Source organism: Penaeus japonicus, unplaced genomic scaffold, assembly GCF_977035675.1.
Source record: "Penaeus japonicus unplaced genomic scaffold, GWHDUDI00000001_assembly GWHDUDI00000006, whole genome shotgun sequence".
Lineage (NCBI taxonomy): Eukaryota > Metazoa > Arthropoda > Malacostraca > Decapoda > Penaeidae > Penaeus > Penaeus japonicus.
In genome coordinates this window covers 26069541-26075483 of record NW_028234408.1, presented here as the reverse complement: position 1 = coordinate 26075483, position 5943 = coordinate 26069541, and the positions used below count along the sequence as shown (strand labels likewise).

Below are 5943 nucleotides of genomic sequence, written 5' to 3'. Positions count from 1 at the left end.
GAATATGTAACCTGGGAACAATTTAGGTTGATTTGGTTGAGATAGGACGCTGGTCTGGAGAGGGGGTCGAAAACAGCAAATACCATGGGCAAAACCTGAAGAACATTTTTCAGTGATTCCCTTTGACAAAATCTGCATACATCCATCATTTCCCGCGAACAGGCAGTCACCTGAAACATTTCTTTGTTTACAGGTGTCATCTCCTCTTCCCATAGGATTTATTCTCTAGACAGTGCTGAAATCTCACCCTAGAAGAGATATTACCTAATACATGTAGTCATCTACTTTAAACATTCCAAATATATCAAAATTACGGGAGCTTTCATATGTTTATAGAAGTGTTCACGTGCCCAGCGCCTGTTCATACACCTCTTCCCCACAGGATTCTACAGCGCAGTATCCAGCGATATGCGGCAACCCCTTTTACCCCACTGTATATATGTCCCTCCCTCTGAGGCAACTCAAGTAATATACGCTGGGTCGATAGACGAAGAGAGTTGTACTTGTTCTCCATCCTCATCTGACAGAATACAACTGCTGTACTTGGGGAGAGAAAATACGAGAATTATCTTTCTTGGAATCTTCACTTTGTTTCGAAAATTTGACAATCCAGAAAACGGTAAGTGCAAATTATATATATTCGTGACTTTAGCTGTCACACAAGTAGAGTTGCGTATCTGATAGAAAAACGTAACAATTCAAGTTTCCTGGCAACAGGGCTCTTGTTGAAGCGAATTGTTAAGATATTGTAGGGGATGTTATGCCTTTACCATCCTAGCGCAAGAAGGGTACAGGCTTTTTTGGCGAGTTATTCGTGTGAACTAAACGAAAATCCGCTCTTTGACACATAAACACGCATTGGATATACACAGCCATAAATGCAAATACACTCAGAGAGAGGGAGAGGTAGACAGAGAGAGTAAGAAAGAGAAAGAGAGCGAGAGAGAGAAAGAGGAGAGAGAGAGAGAGAGAGAAAGAGGAGAGAGAGAGAGAGAGAAAGAGGACAGAGAGAGAGAAAGAGGAGAGAGAGAGAGAGAGAAAGAGGACAGAGAGAGAGAAAGAGGAGAGAGAGAGAGAGAGAAGGGGAGACAGGCAGACATGAACATGATAAAAGAGAAAGAGACAAATACAGTAAGATAAAGCAGAGAATTTGTATGTCATGATTAATGCTTATGGGGAACAGGCGTTGATGAAAATTGGCCATTTCCGCCACAACCTTAAACGGCTGCTAGATATAGTAACCAAACAGAAGGAAGAAAAATGCTCATAAAGTAGTGTTACGAAGGTTAGGCCATTGCAGAAAGTTACGACTCTTGACAAAAGAAAATAACACTGACAAATAACAATTCTGTTGACCCATGGCATTCATGACATTGACCCATACATCAGGAAAAGGAATCGAACAGACAAAAGAACAGAGAACAAGGGATGTAAGCTACTCAAATAAGGGCCGAACGATGAAGGTGGGGCGGAGGTGTTCAATCGGACGCCGCTGACAGTTAGTCTTGCGAGTGGTAAGCCTGTTTGTTCTCAATTATTGCCTCTTGCAGATATTCAGCCATTTAATTTTGAATCGTACAGATTGTCATGTCCCCTCACCAAAATTTGTCATCTGGTAAATTTAGTGTAGGCAATAGGTACTCTGTGTCTGTCAGCTAGGTTGATTGAGTGAAAGCAGTATGGCACAGAACCCGAAATGCTCTGCGCTTGTCCAAGTGACTGTCGTTATGACATTCGACTTTACGAAACGCATGCCAGCTGTGGAACGACACAGGATTTGTGTGTGTGTGTGTGTGTGTGTGTGTTTGTGAGAGTGTGAGAGAAAGAGAGAGAGATAACAATTCTAGAGATGCGCTCAAAATTGCATGGTTGACATAAAGATATGAACGGCCGGTGTTTGCGTGTTGTTTCTTCGTGTTCGGGCGCGCCCGTGAGCGCGTGTAGATACAGTCGGGTGCGTCTGAGGCTGGGGCATCACGTGTTCACGGCGTGGCTCTCACAGGAAATCGATTGACTTCCCTCCTCTCCCTATATCTATCGAAATTACAACAGCGCGCAATTATTAATTGTAGCCGCTGGCCTTATTTCATCTCAATCCTTGACAGGTAAAAGAAATTTGAACTTTCTATCATCAAATTATGTACCAAGAAAGTTTGTTTATCTCCTCCTCAATGTAAACAAAGAGAAACGCATGCGTATTACACGCGCTGCTCTTGCGTGAGTTTGCTGCCGCGACCTACTTCTTTGGGTACGCCTGGCGTTGCTTGTGGGGAAGGAAATCGGATTCAGCCCTGTTGAATGTTTACAGTATATGTTCATCTGAGAGGTAATTTGTGAGGCTTCTCAAATGCTTCAATTTACAGTGTATTGTAATAAACTTTGTAGTCGAAATGTAATATTATGAATAAAAATCTACCAAGACTGAAGATGAAATTTTAGATTTGCACCATTAAAGAAAATAAGTATATTATTCCCCTTTATGAGGAAACCTTTTCCCTTCTGAAACCAAAATGTCTGCCATTCGCGTAAACATCATTGTATATTTTCATTTTCATTTGGTTACGTTAAAGCTCCTGGGTGTAAGATACTAATATTTCATTTTCTTTGGAATTAGTGTTGATTTACCTAAGTCATCAAGTATTTGCAAGTAGGGGAAGTCTTGCGATTACTGTCTGAATTTTATTTTGCTTCTTGAAAATCTGGAATCTAAAGGGCTTTCATAATGTACTCGCTTTCCGAGTGTCTTGAAATCTGCCGTTTATTTTCCAAATGATTTTAGTTGTATTGAACATTTCTTTGAGTGCTAAGTATTTAAAACCGGAGCGTACAGCCGTAGATTATTTAAGATTTCCCGTTTTTTCCTCCTAAAAATGTACTTTCACACTGCTCTTACGATTTGCATATTGAAATCATGTAAATTATTCGATGACTACACATTTCATAAGATTTGACATAGTTGACTTTATCCAGGCGTATTCCGCATAGATTCCAACTGGAGAGAAAAGTTAAAAAAAAATAAAAAATAAAATATTGGAATAAGGATATTTGAACGTAGATCTGTCAAAAGCGAAGGGAGAATAGGATGAAGGGGGTAGAGGGTAATGAAAAGAAGGGGAAATGAAAACGTAAAAAATGGGTTTTCAGAAATGGTAGAGAAAATAGTAGGAAAGAAGGAAAAACGGAAGAATTATAGCCAGAAAGACGGGTGGTGTTTGGACTGTATCACCTGTAAGGTTATCAGTACAGGGGTACTGATAAACCTTGCTTTGTTAGTAGGGCGTGTTTCCATGGGAACATTTCCCGCAAAAGATTCACAGCAGCTAGGGTCTGTACCCGAAAATGCTTCGATAGCGTAACAGATTTAACAGATACTACAAATATGTCTCTCCCCTTCCCTTCGAGCTAAATGAAACTGTAGTAATGAAGGTGATATCAACATTAATTATAATAGTAAAATGAAGAGTGATAATAATAGTATTACAAACAGTAATAATAATGATAGTAATAACACCACCAAAGACAAAGATACCAAACAGTTGATAAGATACGATGTAAACAACTGGCAAAACAACAATGTGGGCAGTAAGCCGCTATCAGCCTCAACAACAGATAAGAATAGACAGGTTGGTATTGATTGAAATATGAAGTATGACGACCACTATTAAAAGTTTATCCTCTCATGTTTATGGAATTGTGTTTCAAAACGTGCAGACACTTTCACTCATATTAATATTAATCATGAAAGTTATTTTCGTTGAGCCGAAAGAATTCCGACAGGGCTTAAGTACGCATGAAATAATCAGGTGTTATCTCGTTATCAAAACAGGGGGCAACAACAGGCAGTGTGTCTCCTAACGTGGACGGTTTGGGAATATATTTTTTTTATATCCCCTGTTCAAGAAAGGAAAGAAAGGATTAAATATAAACGATGCTTGTAAGTGCAGTGTAAATAAAACCATGTCTTAAAGCCTGGGAGGGAAAAAAAGAAGCACCGAATGTAAACGCTCTTCCTTCATCACATCATGTTTGCTGAAAATGTATGCTCTATTAGAGCTAATTAGGTCTGTTGCATTATAGGAGGGCGAAGGATTGGCTCGTGCTGAACACAATGTGTGGGGCCACTTCTCCCTCCTCGTAATGGCGCTGATTAGCCTTTTTCTCACCAAGATCTTTGCTCCGATTAACGCCGGTCAGCGGAGAGTGAGGACTCTTGGTGAGTGTCGTAGGTGCAAGACGGGAAAGTCTTGAACAGTTGCTAAAGTTCGCAGCCAGTTACGAGAGTTTTAGATTTTTCAAATAGAATTTTTGATGTTTCTTGTCCTGTCTTAACTATGTCGTTGTTGTGCCTTAGTGATCGCAGTGGTATCGTTATAAGTCCTGCGACGGTCCGTAAGGATTCTCAAACAATTGCAAAGTTTTGAACAATGGTCATGGTTCGGGGAAGATCGTAGTAATTCGTACACATCCGATAGATCTTGTTATTCATTTAGTCAGTTACATCGAGTTTCTATCTTCTAGACCCATTGCGATTTTTGGGTATTTTAGGGGGGGGGGGGTTGGGATGTGAAGGCCTATATCTCCCTCTGACTGATCAAACTGAATATAGTGAGCACAATTCAGGTGCTGAGATTTCATTGTCTACTAGTTCATTCTAGGTGCGTTTATTTCTTTACTATTTTGCAATCTATAGATGAGAGTGATCCATAAAAATATACATCGCACAAAGAGAAAACCTAAAAGTATTTACACAATCGGAATGTCCATGTTTTCTAAAAGGGGTTGCATTGCTACGAAACACCGTACAATATACCGATTTCCTATATATGAAATTAAATACCTACTGGCCGTTTCAGTTCAAGCAAAGTCATTCTATTCCAACGAGCGAGATATCCTTCAGTCGTAGAGGACGATAAAGAAAACGGGCACTGAACCCACGGCCGGCAGCCAAACAAGAAGCGGTGATGTAGACCCACTCGCCTTGGCCCGGGAAACTAGCTATGATCTTTCATTTATAGTAGATGATAACATCAAATAATAATCATGGTGATGGCAGGAACATCAATAGTATTAATAATGATGGTAATAGCAATAATCATACTATTTATGAAAATAGTGATAATGAAAACTGTGATCTTTATGATAATTATGAAAATAACGATAATATAGAAAATATTGTTGATACAGTTGTATTTTTTATCATTATTAGTATTACCGAGATCATTTTGCTGCCGATATTATCCTATTATTGTTAATGTTAATAAGGAGGATGATAATGAAGCAGATATTCACTGCAACAGGAGTTAAAGTAATACGAAAGGTAATTAATTAAAGGGGAAAAAATAAATATTGGTAGCAGTGACATTGGAATAGTATTGGAGATTTATCACTCAAGTCACGATAATCCAGAATTACATACTTACTAGTATTGATCAATTCTGACATTTCTTCCCACATGACGATTCCAGTATTCTACGGCAAACATGAAACACATTAGGCTGCTTAGAACGATAAGCGTAACCTCAGAGACAAGACTGACGGGCACAGCAGAATCCGCGATAAAGAATATGACACAAAACTCTCGTAGACACAGTTTACAAGACTGCCTTTGACCATGCTTGAAATGTACACTACACATGGGCGAGCTGTAACACCTGCAGATGGACACCTGCATGCGGGGTAGTTATGAGAGAAGGCAGACTTATCTACACGTGTTCGATAACAACAGTGTACATCTGTTCCCTACTGCAACAGGTGCTATTTCAAAATCGCTCTAATCGTGTCCCAGCAGACTATAGTATAGACGTAGAAGATTTAGGTAAATGCAGTGACCATATAATGGAAGACCCCATTAGGAGCGACAGGTCAATGGGAAACGTTTTATGTTGTGTTGTGTATTTTCCACGATGCTGTAACAGCCGAATAAGGAGCGAGTGAGGGGAGACT

The 5943-nt window shown here is 39.6% G+C and overlaps 1 protein-coding gene across 2 annotated transcripts in view; it reads left to right on the top strand.

Annotated features, from left to right (window-relative positions):
* The first annotated feature begins 387 nt into the window (after window positions 1–387).
* Window positions 388–5943, top strand: part of Drat (Death resistor Adh domain containing target) — a 25189-nt gene continuing 19633 nt past the window's right edge. The window contains exon 1 of one of the 2 annotated variants that reach the window (XM_043032825.2): window positions 388–619. The gene's annotated coding sequence lies outside the window, so the exon portion shown is untranslated. The remainder of the gene's footprint in view (window positions 620–5943) is intronic. The other variant, XM_086537840.1, reaches the window with a different exon arrangement.